Below are 22,202 nucleotides of genomic sequence, written 5' to 3' on the forward strand. Positions count from 1 at the left end.
CAGGTTGCCATTTAGATGTCACCTCCTCCAAGAAGCCTTCCCAGATCCTTAGGTAGGGCTGTACATCTCACCACGGCCCCCCTCGAATTTTATACTCACTCTCCTTATGGCACTTGTCACTTTGCCCCATAATCTCCTGGGACACTTAAGTGAGCTCCTTGAAAGCAAGAATTGCGCATGTTCCCTGTTGCATCGGTAACACCTGGGAAAGTGCCTGGCACATAGTAGGTGTTCAATTAAATGTGTTTTGAATGAGTGAAAGGATGCATAAATGAGACTTCTGTTCCATCTCAGAGACCAGCCCATCACTCCTGTGAGAAGGGTCAAATGTGGGAACCCCTGGGCGTCTTGGTTGGCCTGGGTCACCGCTGGTGCAGGACAGAGGCAGCCCCCAGGTCTTCATGGGGGCTCATACTACCCCGAGGGCTGGGCTTCCTAAAACACTGCCCGCTGCCCCCGAGTGGGGTGAGTGTAAAACGTGGCTGTGGTCGCCACGATTCCAGAGCAGTGGGTGCGGGCAGAGCAGTGGCTCTGCGCCCTGCAGGACCTTTGACCTGGCATTTGGGGATGAGGGTGTGGTTCCATCCGCACACCCCAGGCCACTAGATTCTGAAACCAGTGGAGAGGTGGACCCAAGTGGTGAGCAACAGGGGACAGCGTTTATGTCAGGATCTGACCCTCGGCACTGTGGACAGCTTGGGCTGCATGACTGTTTGTGGTGGGGCGACCTGTGCACTGGGGTGTTACGAGCATCCTTGCCTTTACCCATCAGGTGCCAGTAGATGGCTCCCCCACTGCCGATCCCCCCCCCGCCCCCGTTATAATGACCAGAAATGTCTCCAGACACACGCGCGCGCGCACACACACACACACACACACACACACACACACACACACACACACACACACACACACACACACACACACACACCCTATTTTTGCTGGTACTTCTGGATTGGCAAGCTTGCTCTGTGGCCAGAATCAGCTTCCTGCTACTTGCTCTCACTCTTAAAAATGTTTCCCAGTCGTAGGCAGACAGCAGACCCACTGCCAGCGTCCGCTGTCGGGACAGAGTAGGGGAGACGGGAGCGGGGCTGGGGGAATGAGGTTGGAAGGTCGTTTCTTTAGCCAGGTCAGATAAGCCCCCTCCTTCCTCCCCGCCAAGGAGAGAGGTGAGAAGTGTCGCTCTTGCAGAAGACCCCTCGTTGCAAGGACGGGGATGGAGGGACAGAGCCCGCGCGCTCACATCACGTGCAACAAGTCTGCAGAGAGACAGCTTTCAGCTGAACGAGCGCTGTGGGCCGCGGGCGCCCCTCTCACGCTGTCACCGCTTCACCGCCACGCTGACCCGCGGCTCTGTGCCCGCCTGTGGGCCCCGCGGTCGGGCCGCGTCCCGTCCACAGCCCCTCCCCTGTGCTACAGACGCCGAGCGGCACCCCGGCAAAGTGCGTTCAAAGTGAGGGGGGCGTTGCGGGGAGGTGGGAGTCCTCCCCGAGGAAGGGGCCGTGGGGACGGAGGGCGTGTTCCAGGCGGAGGAAATAGTGGCGCGGAGCCCCGCCTTGGCAGTCAAAACCCCTGAGGCTTTTCTTCCCAGCTGTGAAGTGAGCTGAGAGGCTGAAATCAAAGATACAGACACGGAGAGGGCAGAGACCCATGTGTGACAGTTGCTTTGCAAAGGTTCTTTCTTGTCATCCTCCCAAGAGCCCCCCAGAGCACCTGGGGCCCTGAGAGGCCCAGAACCTGACCTAGGGCTGTCCAGGGCTGCGAGGCCGGCTGAGCTGCCGTTGATCCGGGGGTGACTCGGGGACCCCAGCACTTTCTCCTGGTGACCTCAGCTCCAGCGTGTGTGGGAAATGCGGTGCTGCGGACTGAGCCCCAGAGGGTGTCTGGGGCAGGGCCTTGGACTCTGCATTCGAGCAAGCGGGCCGACCCCAGGCTTGGGTCCTGATGGGTGGTGGTAGGGCGATGCAGACCCCGGAGTGGGGGCCTGGGGAGGCTCTGTGTGGAAGGCAGCTCCTTGGGACCCGGTCCTCCAGTGTAAATGCTCTGCCCAGGGGCCCCGTGCCGCCCGGGTTAGGCCGGCAGTGCTGTGATTCTCCACGTGGCGCCGGGCTTCTTTCACCCGCGGACGCGGAATGGACCGCAGCGTGGGCAGCTCCCGGCTAGAGCCGCCTACACCGGGCGGCGGCGGGATCCAGCGTCTGCTCGGCTGAGCGCTGTTGCTAATAGGATTCGCAGAGCCTTTCAGCTGCCGCAGGAGCCCAGAGGCTGCTCGTTTGCGGGGAATGAATAATTTATTTGTGTTTTCAGATGACTATCCCTTCATCACGGATACGGCGCTTCGGCTGCGCGGGCTCTGTGCTGAATAAGTGGCTGGATAAGTGGCTTCGCAGGAGAACTTGCTTCAATGCTCCACGGCCCTGGCTGCCCGTTGGCGGGCTGCTTTGCAGGCTGCTGCGTTTCAGGGGAGCCCAGATGCTCTCTAGGCGCTTTCCTTTCTTTGTGGGGAAGTTATGCTTTTCCTCCCGGTTACCTGCTTTGGGAAGCACAGACCGGAGCACAAGCTGGCCTGGGGGTTTCAGGGTGGACCGGCAACTAGGACATTAATGCCAACAGTGCACTAGAGTTCTGTCTTGGGGGGCGGGGTTGTTTCCCATTTCTGTGGGTGACCAGCTGAAAGCCACACGTGATCGCAGTCACCCGTAAAAATCTCCGATATTCACGAGTGTCAGTGCCCGCGTCGCTCACCCCCACTCCTCCGATGGTCTCCCTGACACCAGCCTCGGCACTGCTGTCCTTCCTTCCTGCCCAGGCTGCCACGCAGGTCCTCCTCCTAATCCCTCGCTTAAGAGCCCACCGTGGCTCCGTATTGCCAAAAGCGACCTGGACCCCAGTGCTCAAAGCCTCCCATGGTCTGGCTGTGTTGTTCTCAGCAGCCTCATCTCGAATCTCCTCTTCCTCGGAGCGGCCTGGTTGCCGATTGATTCGTTAAACGCGGACTGAGGGTCTGCTCCGCCGCCTTCCAGGCGCCGTGCATGACAGATGTAGGAACAAGACCCAGCCCTCCCAGCGCTCAGTCTCCAGGGCCAGCAGCCCCAGCAGGCGGCTTCCAGGCAGGCCTCACAGACTCCCAGCGCCCCGGGAATGGGGGGAGGCTGTGTGGGAAGGAGTCTCGGAATTTTCCACATCCTCAACCTGAGGCCCCAGGGGTACCTGGACTGGGGCTGGATTGTCAGAGTCCTCAAACGCTCAGTGCTGGGGCCTGGGGGACCGCCAGGGCTTCAGTCAGGGCACGGGGCAGGCATCTGGAGGCTGGCCTGAGGAGACTGCTCTGCGGGCAGCCTGGCCAGGGGCCCCTCTGCACAGACCCCACCTCACTACCCTCTGCGCTGCCTTGCGCGTCTCGCTTAATTACACCTCAATGCTTACTTAGCGCCGCTTTCCTCGCTCCTTTGTCCGTCGCTCCTCGAAGGCAAGGTGTACTCTCTGGCAGCCTCCCCCGCGCAGGTCACATGGCCCGCGGGGCCCGGCAGGCGCAGCTGGCATAGCACCGTCCCGCTGTGTGACCTCGGGAAAGTGGCTTAATGTCTCTGAGCCTCCGTTTCCCCATCTACAGGTGGGGGGTGATCCTGGGACTGGGGCGGCGTGTGAGTGTGCCCAGTGGTCCTGAGGTAGAGCCTTAAACGCTAGGCGCTTCAAGGGCCTCCACGTGAATGTGTCGCCTCCTCTGGTCCTTGCAGTCCCCTGCGGGAGCTCACGGGGTGGAAGCAGTCACAAGGGACAGGTGACTTGCCCAGAGCCACATGGTGACATGTCAGAGTCCAAATCTGATGCGCTTCGGGCCGTTTCCATGTGAAGGGGGTGCTTGCTACCCACCCCCATTCCTGATGCTCTAGTACCTGCTGTGCGGGGCATCCAGGGTGGGCCCAGGGACACCTTGTCGAGAAGCGGCCTTCCTGTCCTTTGTTGCCCAGCTGTGGCCGCACTGGCTGTGAAGGGAGGGGACTTTGGGATGGCAGGTGCGGTACGGGCGCCCCCGTGATCTCTTTCCTCGTCATTACTTACTCCAGACGTCCATGGTGAGGGACCCCGCCTGGGCCTGCAGCCAGAGAACAGAGGCCACGGGGTGCCTGTCTACAAGGCATGGCCACTGTCACCTGGTGACCCCTTCCTTGGCTCCTGTGTAGAATTGCAAACCCCTCCCCCTCCCCCCTCAGGACTTATAATGTGTGGCATGAACCATATGTAACCAGAACTTAAGCCCCAAGAGGGCAGGGCTCTGGGTCTGTGTGCCCTCTGTGTCTGGACGGTCGGCCGACTCATGGGCCATCGGGTCAGTGGATTGAGGCACACGGGGCAGAGAAGCAGGTGGGCTGGCCAGAGCTAGCTCCCACCTCAAGCCTGGGACCAGACCGGGCACGTCCCGGGCCGGCAGAGAGCCTCCTTCCTCGAAGGGACAGCTGTTCTGAGGGGGAGGAACTGGTTGGACATCAAGTAGCCCCTTTGGGAGTGCTGACACCTCCCCTGAGTGACCTGAGTGGGAGTCAGAAGCCCACAGTCTCTTCCTTTCTCTGGCCCTGTGGCTCCAGGAGAGACCCTGAACTTCTGGGCCTCAGTGTTCTCATCCATGAAGTGGGGGTGAGACTGAATCCAGTGTGTCGCCCCGCTGTCATGAAGTCAGCTGGGGTCGCGGGTGTGGCCCTTGCTGCCGTTCATGGGGCGCATCATTCCTGTCCTCTCCTGCCCACGGGCTTTCAAGGAAAAGAGCAATGTTGACAGCTCGTTCGAAACCCTTCCCCTCTCTTCTCCAACGTCGTTACTAGTAAAATTCTCAGAACATTTAAGAGAGAGGCCTGTGGCCCAGCTCACGGGACAAGTGACCAGCGGGGACAGGTGTCATGCAGTCTGAGCACCTGGAAGGGGCCTGAATCCTCGCATCTCTGCGCAGCAGATTGAAAGTGCCTGCACCCCTCCAGGACCGTGTCGGGCTTGGGCCTGGCTCTGTGATCCTGGGTGAGAGGTCGGGCTTGGACCTCGCTCTGTGATCCTGGGTGAGACCCTTCTCTCGGGGATGTTTGTCTGCTCAACTGCAAAGTGAGAGAAAGGGTGGGACAACGTGGGTGGTTTTTCTTTGTTATTATTCTTTGCAGCGGAATCTTTTCCTCCCAAGTGAATTCGTGGTGGAGGTCCATGTACACGGCAGGTGAGGTGGCCTCACCGGGGGTGGGGGAGGCCTGACCACTTCCCGGCACCAGCCTGGGGTCTCTAGGGTCCCCTCAACTGCAAAAGCGTGAGGCTCGTTCTCTGGCCGAGACTGACAGCTGACGGTGGGCGTATCTGTGGGCGGAATGTACCCCCAAATAGAAATTGCCGGCTCGGGCTTGGATTTCTTGCTCCCCCTTCCCCGGGCCTACCGGTGTTTCCCCTGTGGCTGCCTCTTTGTTCTCTGTTGGCAAAGCTTTGCTTTTTCCTCCTCTGTCGGGAACAGGAGGTGCATCAGACGCCGCCTGAGAAGAACGCCAGGCAGGGTTTTTATGGCCCTTGGTCTTTGGCATCAGGAGCCTGTCGAGTGGGAGCAGTGGCTGGGCCTCCGGAGGCTCTAGGAATTCATTAGTGGGCAATGAGCCATTTTATGTTCTTTCCTGCCCACGGAGGATCAAGAGTGAACAAACTTGAATGTTACGTCTCAAGGAAGTGCAGGACCTTTAGAAGTAACCTGCCCCTACCCCCAACCCCCCACCACTGGGGGACGCCTGGAGGGTCGCCAGAAGTTCCCACTTTTTGCTGCCCTCAGTTCCAGGGAATCTTATAATCCCATTCCCCAATGCCTGGTATTTTTGTAGCACTCTCTGGTTTCCCAGAGCTCTTCTACAACAATTGTGCTTAAAATAAAAATGTGAACTCCCTGCCCCGTCCTCTGAGCCCTTGCTCACTGCTGACCGCATCTCTTACCCCCAACCCTGGCCTTGTTTGCCGTGCTTTGGCCACACTCACCTTCTTGCTGCTCCTTGACAATGCCAAGCACACTCCTACCTCAGGGCCTTTGCACTTGCTGTTCACTCTGCTCTGAGCTGTCTTCCTAAGTCTGTCCCTTCCTCCTCATGTGTGTCCCTGACTCAGGATTTCCCTGAGCATCCAAGCTAGGGTATTGCCCTAACCCCTAGTCCCCTGATAATCTTTGTCAGATCACTTCATTTGATTTTTTTCCTAGCAGTTTGTGATCTGCACTTACTTTCTCTTTTGGGGTCTTGTTACTGGAAAGCCAGCCCTCTGAGAAGTGGGGTGCTGGTCAGTACTCAGTACCCCTGATGCCTGGCATATACAGTAGTTCATCAGTAAATTTCTGTCCAATAAATGGGTGGCTGACATTTCAGGAAGTGCAGGCTAGGCGCTGGGTCCACAGGGGTCTCACTTTGTGAAAACTCACATCTCTAGCAGCTTCCCTGGACAGATATGGGGAAACTGGGGCCCCTGGAGGAGGTTAGGGCCTGAACCCAGCCTGCCCGACTTCAGAGCTCTCTCTTTCCACCATTTCATAAGTGGACCTGTCTTAGGAGATGTCCATGGGCTATGAGAACAGTTACCACCAGTCCTCAGCCTGGGTGGGCCTCCCGGGAACCCCCAGATCTGCCGGGTAGGCTGGGATGGATGCAGGAATGACAGCGGGTGCCTCGCTTCCTTTCTTGAACTTTTTACTGAAATTTAACTTGCGTGCATTAAGTGGACAGCTTGGTCAGTTTTCACAAAATGAACAAATCCGTGTCCCAGCACCCAGAAGCCCCCTCCTGACCATTTCTGGTCATCGCCCCCCACCAGGAACAGCCGCTAGCTTGGTGCTAATCACCATACGTCCGTTGTGTAGATGGACTCGCACAGCATGTCCTCTTCTGTGTCTTCCCGTCTCACTCAGCGTCATGCTTAGAGCTTCGTCTATGTGTCATGTGTCACTGAGGTGCGTTTTGATGGCTCTGTGGTCCTCCGCTGTACCAACGCGTTACAGTTTCTTATTCACTGATGGTGGATAGACACAGGGACAGCTTCCACCAGGGACTTTTACAAGTCGTGCAGCTGTGAGCCTTCTCGGTGGACATAGGTCCACTTTCTGTCGGGAATACATCAAGAAGTTGAATTTCTGGTTCATGGAGTGTGTGTAGTCATCTTTAGTAAATATGACAGTTTTTCAAAACGGTTGGAGATTGTAGGTTCCTTTTGTTTAGTGACATGAGCTCAAATACCCAAGTAATGGGAGTGGACACAGGAGCTACAGTAAGACGTTGTGAGTGCCCACTGGAAGCTGGGAATGCAGCTGGCCAGCCGCCAGGGCCCCAGGTGACCGGAGGGCTAGTGCTGGGTACTGGTCGTGGCCACGCAGGGCTCAGGGTTTAGCTCGCTATCGCGTTGATGTCCTTTACAGTCCTGCTCCCCTTTGTGAAGCTTGCATCCTGTGTGGTCTCACCAGCACGTCTTGGCTTCCATGGTATGTTCTGTGGTCTTTCCCGCCCCCGGGGACATCTGCAGGACATGCAGCCCCTCTAACTCAGTTCTTGAATTGAGCAGTAGAAGAAAATGCCTCTGTCTTGTGCCAAATGTCTGTGTGAAAGTATTCTGCGAGCCACTGCCCTGATTACCTGGGGGGATTAGTCATCCTAAAACCACAGTCACCTCAGAAATAGTCATAATCCAAAATCCATCCGTCTTTGACTCCAGACCCACTATATTTTTCTCCCACCGGGACTTTGCTGCTTAATTAAGTTGGACTTCAGGATATATTAAAATAATTTGTCATCTCTTGAGCACACATCCACCCTGGTGTGAGCGGGCAGATCAGGGGCAGCCCAGGAGGCCTGTGGCTGGGCGAGAGGAGGCGTCGAGCCCTGGCAGGAAAAAGCTTGTGTAGCTGCCTTTCCCAAGGGCTGGCCAGCAAGGACGATGGGCACTGAGCCCTCCAGGCCTGGGCACCTAGAGGAGGAACTGACCCCAGAAATGGCCCTAGAACTGCTGCTTCTTAGGTGGCGATTCACAGTGAGTGCCCTGCGGGGCAGCACGTGTGGTTTCGGGAACTGAGCTCTTTCAGCCTGGACCGAGGGTGTATCCTGAGGGATTCCGCCCTCCCTGCCCCGCCAGTGGACCAGATCACCTCCGTGAATGCAGAGCCATCCTTAGAGCTTGTGTTTGGCTGCCCACCCCTGACATCTGGCACAGGCCTGCGGGTACCCCACTGGGCTGTGGGCTCCTCAAAAGTTGGGCCAGTGTCCCTGCACCTAATACACATTGCAGGCACTCAGCATGTTTCTGGAGTGCATGCTGTGGGGAGAGGCGGGTGTTTCAAGGCAGTTTTGCAGCTCAGCCTGGACTTGAGTCTACCAGGTTCTCAAGGTCGGCCACATTGACGCGCTCTGAGCCCCGTTGGGTCCCCGGGCTGTAGCACTGGGAAGCCCTGTGGCTTGTCTCCCTGCGCCTTTGCCGTTCTGTCCTCTGAGGTAGAGAAGTACGAGAGCTATGGCTTGGATTCTGTTTTCTTAAAAACAGCTTTATTGAGGTAGAATCCACGTTCCATACGATTCACGCTTAGAAAGTATACAGCGCAGTGGTTTTTAGTACATTTACAACTATATGTGATGCTGTTGCTAATGGAATTGTTTCCTTAATTTCGTGTTCGGATTTTTCATCGCAAGTGTACAGAAATACAATTAATTTTTGTATGTTGATCTTGTATCCAGCAACCTTACTTAACTTATGTTATTAATTCTATTTAGGTGGTTTTTTTTTTTTTGTGGATTCCTTAGGATTTTCTATATATAAGATCGTGTCATCTGCAAATAGAAATAATTTCACTTCTTCTTTCCAATTCAGATGGCTTGTAGTCTTTTTCTTGCCTAGTTGTCCTGGTTAGAACCTCTCGTATAATGTTGAAGAGAAGTGGCAAGAGTGGGCATCCTTGTCTCATTCCTGATCTTAGGGAAAAAGCATCTGGTCTTTTCACCATTAAGTATGATGTTGGCTGTGAGTTTTTCACAACTACCCTTTGTCAGACGGAAGAAGTTTCCTTCTATGCCAGTTTGAGTGTTTTGATCATGAAGGGATGTTGGATTTGTCAAATGCTTTTTCTGCATCGAGACGAGCAAGTGATTTTGCTTTTTATTTTATTGTATGATATACTACATTAATTGATTTTCAGATGGTAAACCAACCTTGCATTCCTGAGATAAATCCCACTTGGTGTGATGTATAATTCTTTTTATCCTTTATGTTGCTGGATTTGGTCTGCTAGTATTTTGTTGAGGGCTGGTTTGTTTCTCTTTTCATCCACGCCCATTAGGACATTGGTCTATAGCTTTCTTCGCTTGTGAAGCCTTTATCTGGTTTTGGTATCAGGGTAGTACTACCCTCATAGAACCAGTTGGGAAGTGTTCCCTCCTCTTCTATTTTTTGGAAGAGTTTGTGAAGAATTGTTATTAATTCTTTAAGTGTTTACAGAACTCAGCAGTGAGACCATCTGGGCTTTTCTTTGTGAGTAATTTTTTGATTATTAATTCAATCTCTTGCCTTGTTCTAGGTATTTCAGACATATTTCTTCTTGAGTCAGTTTCAATAGTTTGTGTCTTTCTAGTTGGCTTAGAGTCTTACAAGAATGTTTTCGAGACCTCTCTGCTCTTTTAGTCAGTGTTGACATGTAGTGCGTTCTTCCTATGAGCAAGTCTTTTGTGTGTGTGTGTACATTAGCTCATTTAATCTTTATAAGAGCTTGAGAACTAGGTCGGATTATCATCGTCTCCATTTTACAGCCTGGAAAACTGAGGCAGAGAGAAGTTAAATAATGGGCCAGGGTCACACAGCTAGGGAATAGGAGAGCTAGGATTTGAGCCCAAGCAGTCCAGCCACACAGCCCTCTCTGTTCTCCCGAGGCCTTGCTCTGTGCTAGGAGCTGGGAGTACAAGAATGAATCAATCCTAGTCACTGCCTGAGTCACTCCTCAGAGACCCCAGACCTAAGAGAGGGAGGTGCCTTAGGCCTAACGTGAACAAAGGGCTGAGAGGTCAGGCAGGGCCCCAGGAGAAAGTGATGGGTGAAGAGGGCCTCCTAGGAGGGTTCAATGCAGTGGGGCATGTGGGTGAGTCAGTGAGTGTGCCCCCTCCCCAGGGCTTTTGTCTTCTACCTCTCCTCTGTCCCAAGTGCCCAGAGAAAGGAAAGGGTGTCACAGAGAACCTTGCCCTACCATGCTGATGCCCCACCCAGCAGGAGGAGTTTGGAGCAGTACAATTGGGCCCAGGAGGTCTGTCTGAATCACCCAGGCCTCCGCAGTTTGCTGTCCCGGAGAGGAAGAGGCAGGACCATTTGTAAGACAATTGTGAGGCAGAAATCAGGAGCAACCAGACATAACTCAACATAATTATTTCTGCATAATGACTTCTGCTCCTCGATTCCATCTCGAGCAATGACTGTAATCTTTATCTGTCACAGGAAAGCTGGTGGCCGGGGGAGCCCCTGTGGCTCAGCGATAGAGCCAGGAGGAAATTTGTAATTTGAGTTAATGGAGTGTTCCCAAGCAGCCTGGGAGCCAGAAGCCTCTGGAATGATGGCCCCTCCTGCTAGGAAGCCTGGTGTCAGAGCTGGCCCAGCCTCCCAGGGATCCAGCCCCTCCGCTTTGTCACAGATGGGGAAACTAAGGATGGTAGAGATCACAGGGCCGCTCAGCACAGGCGCACCTCTCTGCTCTCCCCACTGCACAGAGCTTGCCCCGTGAGAGCTGGGGTGTGTCTGGTGAGACAGGACGGTGTCCATGTGGTCTAGGGATGCTTTCATCCATCCCTGAGCTGATCCCTGAGCTCGATGTTCCTGCAGGGCTGCCCCCACGAGGCTGGGAATGGTGGGGCCTCTGTGGCCGGATGTCGGACTGACCTGCAGCCAGGCGAGGCCCCTAGGTATTAATTGTGCAGTATGGCTGGAGGGCGGGGTCCCCCCAGGAGGGCTGCAGCCCTGGGACCTACCTGCTCCAGCTCCGGGAAAGCAAAAGCCCCCCTAACCCGAGGCGGTGCCTTCCCCCTGCATTCTCATGCCTCCTATAAGCCCCTGTAACTAACAAGTGCATCTGGAAAGAGCAGAAGTGGGTTTAGGGATTTGCATTTTGACCGTCCCACTTAGCCGCGTGTGACCTTGGCAAGTGTCCCCAAGTCTGTTTGCTCCTCTGTAAACCGGGGGTTAGAATGGACCTTCCCCGCCAGGGCTGTTAGGAGGGTGGGATGATAAAATGACCACCAGACACAATGCTTCTAGCACATTCTGCCACCGACTCTTGTTAGGTTTTCACGAGGGTGACCTTGTGGAGGGCCCTTGACCCTGTCCAGACCTTGATTTCCCTGAGTGTCAAAGCAGAGATCACAGAGTCGTGAGATGAATTCGCTGAGATCATTGACGTGAAAGCGCCTTTTCAAAATATGAGACGAGGCGAGCATAGAGGAATTTTAGGGCAGTGAAACTGCTCTGTATGATACTATAATGGTGAATACAGGACATTAAACATTTGTCCAAACCCACAGAATGTAAAACACCAAGAATGAACTCTCGTGTGAACTATGGATTTGGGGTGATAATATGTACCATTGTAGGTCCACCGATCGTAACACGTACACCCCGGTGTGTGGAGGGGATGCTGAAGGTGGGGAAAGTTGTGTCTGGGGGACAGGGGGTCTGTGGGATCTCTGTGCTTTCTGCTCTATTTTGCCGTGAACATAAAACTGCTCTAAAAAATAAAGTCTATTAAAAATGTTACATATGGATATATATGTGTGTGTATGTATATGTATAAAATCTGTAAGTGACCTCCAGTGAGTATTTCTGGTGGAAAGATGTGTGCCTTTTCTGCTCCACGTCTGGAATCCTAGCAGTGAGTTTAAATAATGTAACTGGCATATGAAGCTCTGTATTGGTGAAGCAGGGTCGAATTTCAACTCTGAGCAAAGTGCACTCTGCCTGCAGTAATGTCCGTGTGATGCATTTTGGGGCACTCGTTTGTCAAACACGGATTATTTATTGAGCACCTGCTGCATACAGGCTCTGGGCCAGGAGCCTGCTGCTCAGAAACAAAGACGCCGCCTCCCTGCCCTTGTGGAGCTCACAGTCAGTTCGGGGGAGCTGCAACCCCTCAGTCTGCAGCAGCAAGGGGAGCCCCGGGGGCCCTCACACTGTGGGGGCCTGGGCTTTCCGGCTGGGTGAGCTACTCTGTTCCTGTCCTCAGGACCGCTCCAGTGAGTGCATATAAACCATGATCATTGCTGTGGAGGGAGAGAACCTAGTATTACGAGAAGATAACGGGGAAATGTGCGTAGATTGCACGGAACCGACCGGGGAGAAAGTCAGTTGCTCTGAGCCGGGGTGTCCCCACCCCACATGACTGGTCTGTCCTCTCTTGCAGGGCATGGTCTAGCAGCCCGGGCCAGGACGTGGAACCGGCCTCCGAGGTTCTGATCCCTGCTCCCTCTCCGCCTCCACTTGGCCTTGGGTAAGTGTTCCTGGAGACCAGACGGGCCTGGGGGCAGGTGCGAATGGAGAGCTGAGGGGCCTCTACCATTCTATGGGGTCCTGACCACGTGCCGGTGTGCACGGACTTGACCCAGCTCAGCGGAACGAACAGGGAAGACCGGGCTTTGGGGGGACAGCCTGCCCAGCACTCCCATGAGATGGGTCAGGAAACTGAGGCCTGGAGACAAAAAGAACCACCCAGGTCCTGCAGTAATCTAGGTTTCTTGTCCTAAATTGGCCGGGTTTTTGTGGGTAAGTCATTTGGCCTGGGTGCTTTGGTTGTGGGATGCGTCCATGGAGGAGAATTAGCGAATCAGAATATAAGAGGCAGGGAATTCCCTGGCGGTCCAGTGGTTAGGACTCGGCACTTTCACTGCTGAGGGCCCGGGTTTGATCCCTGGTCAGGGAACTAAGATCCTGCAAGCCGTGCAGCAAGGCCAAAAAAAAAAAAGGAATATAAGGGGCAGACTTTTTCTTTAAACTATTTTTAAAATTTATTTATTTTATTATTTTTTTGTGGTACGCGGGCCTCTCACTGCTGTGGTCTCTCCTGTTGCGGAGCACAGGCTCCGGATGCACAGGCTCAGCGGCCATGGCTCACAGGCCCAGCCGCTCCGCGGCATGTGGGATCTTCCCGGACCGGGAACGAACCCGTGTTCCCTGCATTGGCAGGCGGACTCTCAACCACTGCACCACCAGGGAAGCCCTATTTATTTATTTTTAATAGATCTTTACTGGAGTATAATTGCTTCACAATACCGTGTTAGTTTCTGTTGCACAACAAAGCAAATCAGCCATATGCCCACACATGTCCCCGTATCCCCTCCCTCTTGAGCCTCCCTCCCACCCTCCCTGTCCCACCCCTCTGGGTCATCGCAAAGCACCAAGCTGATCTCCCTGTGCTATGCGGCTGCTTCCCACCAGCCAACTATTTTACATTCGGTAGTGTGTATATGTCAATGCTACTCTCACTTCGCCTCAGCTTTGCCCTCCCACCCCATGTCACCAAGTCCGTTCTCTATGTCTACCTCTTTATTTCTGCCCTGCAACTAGGTTCATCAGTAACATTTTTTTTTTTAAGATTCCATATATATGCGTTAGCATACGGTATTTGTTTTTCTTTCTCACTTACTTCACTCTAGGTCCATCCACCTCACTACAAATAACTCAATTTTGTTTCTTTTTATGGCTGAGTAATATTCCATTGTATATATGTGCCACATCTTCTTCATCCATTCATCTGTTGATGGACATCTAGGTTGGTTCCATGTCCTGGCTATTGTAAATAGTGCTGCAATGAACATTGTGGTGCATGTCTCTTTTTGAATTATGGTTTTCTCAGTGTGCCCAGCAGTGGGATTGCTGGGTCATATGGTAGTTCTATTTTTAGTTTTTTAAGGAACCTCCATGCTGTTCTCCATAGTGGCTGTACCAATTCACATTCCCACCAACAGTGCAGGAGGGTTCCCTTTTCACCACACCCTCTCCAGCATTTATTGTTTCTAGTTTGTTTGATAATGGCCATTCTGACCAGCGTGAGGTGATACCTCATTATAGTTTTTTTTTTTTTTTTTTTTTTTTTAATTTATTTATTTTTATTTTTGACTGTGTTGGGTCTTCGTATCTGTGCGAGGGCTTTCTCTAGTTGTGGCAAGCGGGGGTTACTCTTCATCGCGGTGCGCGGGCCTCTCACTGTCGCGGCCTCCTCTTGTTGCGGAGCACAGGTTCCAGACGCGCAGGCTCAGTAGTTGTGGCTCACGGGCCTAGTCGCTCCACGGCATGTGGGATCTTCCCAGACCAGGGCTCAAACCCGTGTCCCCTGCATTAGCAGGCAGATTCTCAACCACTGCGCCACCAGGGAAGCCCTCATTATAGTTTTGATTTGCATTTCTCTAATAATTAGTGATGTTGAGCATCTTTTCATGTGCCTCTTGGCCATCTGTATGTCTTCCTTGGTGAAATGTCTATTTAGGTCTTCCGCCCATTTTTTAACTGGATTGTTTGTTTTTTTGATATTGAGCTCCATGAACTATTTGTATATTTTGGAGATTAATCCTTTGTCTGTTGATTCATTTGAAATATTTTCTCCCATTCTGAGGGTTGTCTTTTTGTCTTGTTTATGGTTTCCTTTGCTGTGCAGAAGCTTTTAAGTTTAATTAAGTCCCATTGGGTTATTTTTGTTTTTATTTCTGTTACTCTAGGGGGGGGGTCAAAAAAGATCTTGCTGTGGTTTATGTCAAAGAGTGTTTTTCCTATGTTTTCTTCTAAAGGTTTTATAGTGTCTGGTCTTACATTTAAGTCTTTAATCCATTTGGAGTTTATTTTTGTGTATGGTGTTAGGGAGTGTGCTAATTTCATTCTATTACATGTAGCTGTCCAGTTTTCCCAGCACCACTTATTGATGAGGCTGTCTTTTCTCCATTGTACGTTCTTACATCCTTTGTCGTAAATTAGGTGACCATATGTGCGTGGGTTTATCTCTGGGCATTCTATCCTGTACCACTGATCTATATTTCTGTTTTTGTGCCAGTACCATACTGTCTTGATTACTGAAGCTTTGTGGTATAGTTTGAAGTCGGGGAGCCTGATTCCTCCAGCTCCGTTTTTCTTTCTCAAGATTGCTTTGGCTATTTGGGGTCTTTTGTGTTTCCATATGAATTGTAAGATTTTTTGTTCTAATTCTGCGAAGAATGCCATTGGTAGTTTGATAGGGATTGCATTGAATCTGTAGATTGCTTTGGGTAGTCATTTTCACAATATTGATTCTTCCAATCCAAGAACATGGCATATCTCTCCATCTGTTTGTATCATCTGTAATTTCTTTCATCAGTGTCTTATAGTTTTCTGCATACAAGTCTTTTGTCTCCCTAGGTAGGTTTATTCCTAGGTATTTTTTTCTTTTTGTTGCAGTGGTAAATGGGAGTGTTTCCTTAATTTCTCTTTCTGATTTTTCGTTATTGGTGTATAGGAATGCCAGAGATTTCTGTGCATTAATTTGGTATCCTGCAGCCTTACCAAATTCATTGATCAGTTCTAGTAGTTTTCTGGTGACATCTTTAGGATTTTCTATGTATAGTATCATGTCATCGGCAAATAGTGACAGTTTTACTTCTTTTCCAATTTGTATTCCTTTTATTTCTTTTTCTTCTCTGATTGCCATGGCTAGGACTTCCAAAACTATGTTGAATAAGAGTGGTGAGAGTGGACATCCTTGTCTTGTTCCTGATCCTAGTGGAAATGCTTTCAGTTTTTCACCATTGAGTATGATGCTTGCTGTCGGTTTGTCATATATAGCCTTTATTATGTTGAGATAGGTTCCCTCTATGCCCATTTTCTTGAGAGTTTTTATGATAAATGGGTGTTGAATTTTGTCAAAAGCTTTTTCTGCATCTATTGAGATGATCATATGGTTTTTATTCCTTAATTTGTTAATGTGGTATATCACATTGATTGGTTTGCATATATTGAAGAATCTTTGCATAATTTGTTAATGTGGTGTATCACATTGATTGGTTTGCATATATTGAAGAATCTTTGCAGCCCTGGGGTAAATCCCACTTGATCATAGTGTATGATCCTTTTAATGTGCTGTTTGATTCTGTTCAGGATTTTTGCATCTATGTTCATCAATGATACTGGTCTATAATTTTCCTTTTTTGTGATATCTTTTTCTGGTTTTGGTATCAGGGTGATGGTGGCTTTGTAGAATGAATACGAGAGTGTTTCTCCCTCTGCAACTTTTTGGAAGCGTTTGAGAAGGATAGGTGTTAGCTCTTCTCTAAATGATTGATAGAATTCACCTGTGAAGCCATCTGGTCCTGGACTTTTGTTCCTTGGAAGATTTTTAATTATGGTTTCAATTTCATTACTTGTGATAGGTCTGTTTATATTTTCTAATTCTTCCTGGTTCAGTCTTGGAATATTGTACCTTTCCAAGAATTTGTCCACTTCTTCATGGTTGTCCATTTTATTGGCATATAGTTGTTTGTAGTAGTCTCTTATAATCCTTTGTATTCCTGCAGTGTCAGTTGTGATTTCTCCTTTTTCATTTCTAATTTTATTGATTTGCATCCTCTCCCTTTTTTTCTTGATGAGTCTGGCTAAGGATTTATCAGTTTTGTTTATCTTCTCAAAGAACCAGCTTTCAGTTGTATTGATCTTTGCTATTGTTTTCTTCATTTCTATTTCATTTATTTCTGCTCTGATCTTTATGATTTCTTTCCTTCTACTGACTTTGGGTTTTCTCTGTTCTTCTTTCTCCGGTTGTTTTCAGTGTAGGGTTAGATTGTTTATTTGAGATTTTTCTTGTTTCTTGAGGTGAGGTTGAATTGCTGGAAACTTCCCTCTTAGAACTGCTTTTGCTGTGTCCCATAGGTTTTGGGTCGTCGTGATTTCATTGTCATTTGTTTCTATGTATTTTTTTATTTCTTCTTTGATTTCTTCAGTGATCTCTTGGTTATTTAGTAGCGCACTGTTTAGCCTCCATGTATTTGTGTTTTTTAGTTTTTTTCCTGTAATTGATTTCCAGTCTCATAGCGTTGTGGTCAGAAAAGATGTTTGATATGATTTCAGTTTTCTTAAATTTTCAGAGGCTTGATTTGTGGCCCAAGATGTGATCTATCCTGGAGAATGTTCCATGTGCACTTGAGAAGAAAGTGTATTCTGCCACTTTGGGGTGGAATGTTCTATAAATATCAATTAGATCTATCTGGTCTATTGTGTCATTTAAAGCTTGGGTTTCCTTATTTATTTTCTGTTTGGATGATCTGTCCATTGGTGTTAAGTGTAGTGTCGATTTCTCCTTTCATGGTTGTTAACATTTGCCTTATGTATTGGGGTGCTCCTATGTTGGGTGCATAAACATTTGTAATTGTTATATCTTCTTCTTGGATTGATCCTTTGATCATTATGTAGTGTCCCTCCTTATCTCTTGTAACAGTCTATTTTAAAGTCTATTTTATCTGATACAAGTATTGCTACTCTAGCTTTCTTTTGATTTCCATTTGCATGGAATATCTTTTTCCATCCCTTCACTTTCAGGCTGTTTGTGTCCCTAGGTCTGAAGTGTGTCTCTTGTAGACAGCATATATATGGGTCTTGTTTTTGTATCCATTCAGCCAGTCTGTGTCTTTTGGTTGGAACATTTAATCCATTTACATTCAAGGTTATTATTGATATGTATGTTCCTATTACCATTTTCTTAATTGCTTTGGGTTTGTTTCTGTGGGTCTTTTTCTTCTGTTGTGTTTCCCACTTAGAAAAGTTTCTTTAGCATTTGTTGTAAAGCTGGTTTGGTGATGTGAATTCTCTTAGCTTTTGTTTGTCTGAAAAGCTTTTGACTTTTCCATTGAATCTGAATGAGATCCTTGCTGGGTAGAGTAATCTTGGTTGTAGGTTTTTCTCTTTCATCATTTTAAGTATATCCTGCCACTCCCTTCTGGCCTGCAGAGTTTCCACTGAAAAATCAGCTGATAACTGTACAGGGATTCCTTTGTATGTTATTTTTTGTTTTTCCCTTGCTGCTTTAATATTTTTCTTTGAATTTAATTTTTCTTAGTTTGATTAATATGTGTCTTGGTATGTTTTTCCTAGGGTTTATCCTGTATGGAACTCTCTGTGCTTCCTGGACTTGGGTGACTACTTCCTTTCCCATGTTAGGGAATTTTTCCACTATAATCTCTTCAAATATTTTCTCAGACCTTTTCTTTTTCTCTTCTTCCTCTGGGACCCCTATAATTCGAATGTTGGTGTGTTTCGTGTTGTCCCAGAGGTCTCTGAGATTGTCTTCAATTCTTTCATTCTTTTTTCTTTATTCTGCTCCTCAGCAGTTATTTCCACCATTTTGTCTTCCAGCTCACTTATTCCTTCTTCTGCCTCAGTTATTCTGTTATTGATGCCTTCTAGTGTATTTTTCATTTCAGTTATTGTGTTGTTCATCTCCGTTTGTTTGTTCTTTAGTTATTCTAGATCTTTGTTAAACATTTCTTGTAGTTTATCAATCTGTGCTTCCATTCTGTTTCCGAGATTCTGGATCATCTTTACTGTCGTTACTCTGAATTCTTTTTCAGGTAGATTGCCTATTTCCTCTTCATTTATTTGGTCTTGTAGGTTTTTACCTTGCTTCTTCATCTGTGACATATTTCTTTTGCTGTCTCATTTTTTTTTCTTTTTATGAGTGGGATTGTGTTCCTGTTTTACTGGTTGTTTGACCTGAGGCTTCCAACACTGGAGTTTGTAGGCTGTTGGGTAGAGCTGGGTCTTGGTGCTGAGATGAGGAACTCTGTGAGAGCTCAGTCCAATGAATATTCCCTGGGGTCTGAGGTTCTCTGTTAGTCCAGTGGTTTGGACTTGGAGCTCCCACGTCAGGAGCTTCCCCCCAACCCTGGGCTTGCGAATCAAGATCCCGCAAGCTGCGTGGGGTGGCAAAAAAAAAAAAAAAAAAAAAGAGAGAGAAAAATAACAAAGTAAAAAATAAAATTAGACTAGGAAACTAACAGATATGTTAGAAAGAATGTAAAAATAAAAATATAGATGAATCAACAACCAGAAGGTACATCAGTACCACAGTAGTAAAATAGAGGAGGGGGGAAAGGAAAAAAAAGGGGGGGGTGGAAAGGCCTTGGCTGTGGAGGGCAGGGCCTAAGCAAGGGTGAGGTTTGGGGGGGTGGGCGGGGCCAATGCTTAGGACCCCCAGGGCTGGAAAAGGCCCTGGGGGCTGTGCGGGGTGGGGCTTAGGCTCAAGGAACAGAAGGGGCCCAGGCGAGCCCCCAACCCCGGTCTCAGAGGGCAGAGGACCTCACCTGGGGGCTCAGCAGGCTTCCTGGGCTCGAGTGGGCGGGGCAAACTCCCTCCTCTCCTCTCCTGCTCCTCTGGTCTGGGGTCCTGGAGGGCCCCTCCCGCCTGCCTCTCCTGATCTCCCCGGCCTCCCTCCTGTACCCCCGAGGGCCCATGTGGCCTGGAGGGGGGTTTGGAGGGCGAGGGATCGCCCTGGGAGCTCAGCAGCCTCCCAGTGCCTGAGTGGGTGGCGCGATCGCCCTCCACTCCTCTCCCGCGCCTCCCTGAGGGCAAGGGGCAGACTTTGAAGAGGACACTCTTGAGCAGGGCAGGGGTGAGTGTGGTCGGGGCCCTCGGTGCTCCCAGCCCACGTCCCACAGGACGCTTGGTGCCCCTCTCCCACGTGAATTGACTTTGCTCCGCCCCCAAACCATGGTGTGCAAGGACGCAGCACCCTGCAGCTGGCTCCAGCTGTCACCCCCGATGACAAAGTGGGAAATGGGTATAGAGTCCTCCCTCCTCTAGCTAAGAAGGGGCCCCTGGTCGCCGAGGCTCTTGCCGCTGAGCTCTTCCCTCTCCCCCCACATCTCCTGTCATCCTCTACGCAGACCCCATCCTCCCAGAGGCACGGGGTCCCAGTGCTGAGCCTACCCTCCCTGCTCGCCCTGTCTACGCAGCCCCTCCCATGGCCACACCGGGACCTCAGCTGCATCGTTACCTCTGACAGCTTGGGTTCAGACGCCCCCTTTTTCCACCCACCTCCCTCTTCCCAGTCGTCTCTCTCCAGCCCCCCGCTTTGCTGCCCTTCCCGTCTCCCCAGACTGATCACAGGAATCTCTTCCTCACCCAGAGGCCCCCCAGCCTCCTGTCCTCCTGCATGGCGAGGCCCTAACTGGGTCTGAACCCCAAACCTGGAGCGCTGAACCCCGCCTGCTCTCCTGTCAGACAAGGGGCGAAGTGCAAGGTAATTAGCATGACCTGTGAGCCCTTCATCTGTTTGAATCCGCTACCCTCCCGGCCTCACGTCAAGCTTTGGGTGTGAAGGAGGCTCTGTGAACGCAGGGCACCTGCACCGTCTGAAGGTGACATCCAGCACCCGGGCCTTTGCTCGGCCTTGCCCTTTGCCTGCACCACCTTTCCCCTTGTATCTGTTTCACACATCCCATCCCTTCCCAGGCCTTCCTGACCCTGGGCAGAGCCAGTGCCTGTCACCTGTGCCCAGAGGCACTCTGTACTGCTCCCTTGTGATCCCTATTGCCCTGCGGGCTGCACTGAGCCAGCTGGCTGCAGCGCTGAGAAGCCAGCCACTCGGCTGTGTTGCTCTTCTCGAGCCGAGTGTTCAGTCCTGTCCCGAAGGAAGGAACCAGTCGGTGGGTGGGACAAAGGCCTTTGACTCGGATCTGTGCACTCGGATCCCTCTAGGCCACTTAGCCTCCCCCCAGTCTCACCCATAAGCTGGTTAATCACACCTCCCTCCCTGGGGTGGTTACGAGATTAGAGCTAAGAATAGTGTCCGGTGCGGTGCTGGGGCCGGTGCCGTGGGGGTGAGAAGGAGGTTCGGGGGCCCCTTAGCTCCTCCGCCTTCCCGCCCAGGTGCCCAGTAGTTACTACAGTGACTGCTCTAAGTCCTCAGCCCTGCCCTGCCCGCCCCCAGTGCTGTGAGCGCCCACGGAGGCCAGGGATGTGGGCTCTGTTCCCCAAGTGGGGGGAGGGCTTGGGGCAGCGGCTGTTGGAGGCTCAGCCCTGCCTGGCCATGCCCAGCGCAGGAGAGCCAGCCTCAGAGCCCTCCCAGGACGTCTGGAATTTGCTCGCCCTCGGAAGCAGAGGATGCCGCTTTGTAATTCTCATCTTCCCACCCAGAAGCCATCACCTTCAGCGCTTGGCTATGAGGCTAAGATCTGGACCCCAAGCCTGCTGAAGTGTCAGCACCTTAATTTCCGAGGTCGCTGGGTGCCCGGCATGACGACCGGTGTGTCTGAGGGCAGATGCCAGGTTGCCGGTTCCATCTGGGGGCTCCCACCAGATGTGAGCTGGCAGCTCAGACCCACAGGCCCCCGCACACCCCGGGTGCAGCTGGTTTCACGCCGGCACAGATGCCGCGGCACCAGCCGAGCACTCTCTCCTCCCGGCATCCCGTGGGTGGGGCTTTCCTGCCTCTCTTGTTTGGACACTGGGGTGTGGACTTCCTGACGGAGGGGTGTTACTCCCACTGCCCCATCCTTCCTTCTCTCATCTTCCCTGTTCACCCAGTGAAAGCATTCACTGGGGTGGAACAGGAGACCCAGGCGGGGCCCCTGCCTCCGGAGACAGATTAGTGAGTGGGTCTCTGGGCTTTTCTCCCCAAAGAAAACAGATGCAGCTTCACGTGGAAGGTGCTGCTTTCGTTAGTCCAGTCTCCTTTCACCGGCCCTGTTGGAGCTGGGTCTGGGTCTCCTTGCCTGGACATCACCTGCATATAGATGCCCAGCTGGAGGCTGGCGGGTGGGCACCGGTGCATGGGGTGAGGGTGGTGCCTGGCCAGGTTGAGTCCTGCTGAGGCTAGTAGCGAGGCTTCAGGAGCTGAAACAGACGCAGGGGTCCAAAGGGGGCAGAGGAGCTGGTCTGTGGTGTCTCTTCCCATCCCGGGACCCCGGGTATTTCAGTGCACACACGGCAAATATTCAGTAACCCCTCCACCCCTACCACCAAGAGATCAGAAGCTCTGGGGGGCAGATGGCGCCTCTGGCACAGGAACATCCTTGGTCAGGATGTGCTGGGTCAGTGATGGGAAATGGGAGGACCCCTTCTCTCTTCCCTCTGCCTTTGGTGATGGACAAGCCAGTGTGTCCCCTGCATCCTCCATCTCGGCCCACCTGCTCCAAGCACTGGAGAAGAGGCACCTGCGTGCTATGGCTGCGGGTCCCCCTCCA

At 51.3% G+C, this 22,202-nt stretch overlaps 1 protein-coding gene across 1 annotated transcript in view; it reads left to right on the forward strand.

Annotated features, from left to right (window-relative positions):
* Positions 1–22,202, forward strand: part of HPCAL1 (hippocalcin like 1) — a 111,756-nt gene that overhangs the window by 66,483 nt on the left and 23,071 nt on the right. Inside the window, exon 2 of the mRNA XM_082672199.1 lies at positions 12,413–12,499. The gene's annotated coding sequence lies outside the window, so the exon portion shown is untranslated. The remainder of the gene's footprint in view (positions 1–12,412; positions 12,500–22,202) is intronic.

The sequence above is a fragment of the Grampus griseus genome (genome assembly GCF_964374135.1).
Source record: "Grampus griseus genome assembly, chromosome: 15".
Classification (NCBI taxonomy): Eukaryota; Metazoa; Chordata; class Mammalia; order Artiodactyla; family Delphinidae; genus Grampus; species Grampus griseus.